This window comes from Limulus polyphemus, unplaced genomic scaffold, assembly GCF_000517525.1.
Source record: "Limulus polyphemus unplaced genomic scaffold, Limulus_polyphemus-2.1.2 Scaffold4503, whole genome shotgun sequence".
Classification (NCBI taxonomy): domain Eukaryota; kingdom Metazoa; phylum Arthropoda; class Merostomata; order Xiphosura; family Limulidae; genus Limulus; species Limulus polyphemus.
The window spans coordinates 52,174-54,863 of record NW_013670113.1 but is presented as its reverse complement, the minus strand read 5'-3'; positions in this window follow the sequence as shown (position 1 = coordinate 54,863).

The following is a 2,690-nucleotide window of genomic DNA, read 5'->3' as shown; positions in this document are numbered from 1 at the left end:
TAAGAAATATAAAAATTAAAGATTTTTACGAAAGAGTAATTAAGAAATGTTGCATAACCTTAATTAATTAATTTATACATTTTTATTTTCTTCTTAATTTTCTTTGATGTTTCAATGTTATGAAATTCTAGAACAGTTTTAGTTTCTTCATGAAATATAAATACTAACACGTCATTAATTTAAAGCAACAGTAAGTTAACGAAAAGGTAGACAAAACTGACTAAATATATTGTAATGTAGGATAAAGAAAACTTAAAATACATAAAATTTAAACACGTTTGTACCAAGTTGATTAACCACTAATCTTACCTATATAGCATGGACTTACATTTCATGTTATTTTTTAAATTATTTTTCCACTCGCTGCAGAATTTTCAAAGGGAGAAATAGACTTTAAGAGCGAAAAATAATGAAAGTCAGTGAAATAATGAGTTTCTATTTTTTAATTTATTCCATTTCGTTAGTTAAAAGCTTGAATTTCACTGAAATATGAATATCATGTCAATATTAATAAATTTTCACAAATAATTCCGCGTTTTACTTTCCATGTTAAAAATACAAACTTAAATACTGAATCTTAACTATACGTCTTTGGTTAGATTATATCACCTTTTCAGGTTGTCCTTACCAGCTTAAAATAATTTGATATACATTTAGCACACACCTTGCATTCTTTCGTTAAGATTGGTTAACGCTAATAATACATGGGTATTGAAAACCATTGAAATGTTTGGGATTAAAAGATAACATTTAAAGTTGCTTTTGTATAGATAATACAACTACTTTCAGGTTAATTAAACCAAATTAGTTAATTGTGCATCGAAGCACCTTATGCTAATATAATATTAAGTTGTCTGACAACGATTTATAGGCCTAATGAAGTGAGGCCTATTTTGTGAGGACGTACTACATATTTTAACAGAACATTGGTCTGTATTATTCAGGTTAGATGTACACATACAGAGTTTATATACAAGTACGAAGACAAAAGAAGAAAATGTTTAATGTTAAGTAATAATGTTACTTACCAACAAAATTGTAGCTACAGACAAAGTCAAGGATGGTCAAGTGTGTAAGCGAAAGCTAAATGAATAAACTCAGACAAATTTGGTTGATGTTTCTAGGGTCATAGTTACGGTTTAGTGAACGATCAATAACTTTGATGACATATTATTTCTAAACAGTCTCCTGCTTTGTTGATTCTGGGTTGATGTAGGAGAAAAAAAATTGTTCCAAAGTATTTTGATACCCGTTACATGTTGATAAACATGTTAAAGGAGATATCTTATATGTGACCTTGTGTACGTGACCAGGATTTGCTACGATTTTTCTTTGCAAAACATGTTATTAGTAGAGTAAATTATACGCTTTCAAAACGTTTACTTTCTATTCTTTTATAGCAATATTTGTATCAGCTGCTAAAACATTTGAAAACATATAATATTGACGTATTACGTCACCCGAGACCGGTGCAGAATGCTGACGTTTACTTAATCGTGCACGTATATGAATAACGTAGAGAAACAATCCAGAGACATGAAGTATGTACATAATGAATAAATATCTCTACTATACCTGTGTATAATATATGAATTTATAATACATGAATATGTTTAATAAACAGCAACAGAGAGAATCCAGAAAACGTCTTTATTTTCTCAACATTTCACCTGATTAAGAAGTAGAAACCCTAAGACCAGTTTTAACAAAACTAACCTATCTACATTCTAGTGTACACTAAGCTACTATATTACGTGAAGACGTCAGATCATGTTTCAGTTATTCAGTCAAACATTATCAGATAACATTCTAATATATTAATTTTCTTTTCGTGAGATATGTAATGAACAGCACTTTATCTTACAAAATGGTTTAAAGAAATCTTTGTCAGAGCTGCTACAGATGAACAAACATTATGGTACTATATTATATAAATATTACACAGGAAGTGGAGGCTGTGTTAAAGTTATAATGTAATAACATCTGAGAAGTGACAAATGGTAATAAATTCACTTCTGATAATCAACACTTCCGTAACGAGTCCGTTATTTGTCTCCATCAAAACTACTTGATGCCAATGTATTCTAACACTTATCAGGAATCCGTTAAGTAACTGAAACAAATTTTGCTAATTAATTATATTCGCTACAAGACAGCAGTATTAGGCTTAATGTAATTTTGTTAGCACTTTTGTTTTTATTTGCACCATTAGGCTCCAAGATAATATTAATATTTCAACCACTTTATGTTAACATATCCATTACCGACGACGCGTCTCACTCAATACCAGAGGTCATTAGTTCGGCTGGGATACAGAATACCGTCTTTATTCCCAGCAAGAGATGACTCGTTAACTAAAGATTTATACATGTATTATAACTGAATGTGACTAATAAAACCTGAAACAATACGTAGATAATCAGTGAAATATTTTATAATTTTTATTATAAACAAAGTTTTTAGTATATATATATATATATATATACATACTATTAAGTTATGACTCTGTGTTAAGTTTATATTACTTTGTGTATCCTGATATTTCAGTAACAACAAATTTATCAAATCTACTAATTAGGTATTTGAGATGAAATTGTTTGGGTAATCCTTTTCTGTGCATTAACTTTCTCAAACTATTTTCAATGTTTCCATACCTCAAAATAATATTACAGAGATATATGCCTGGCATG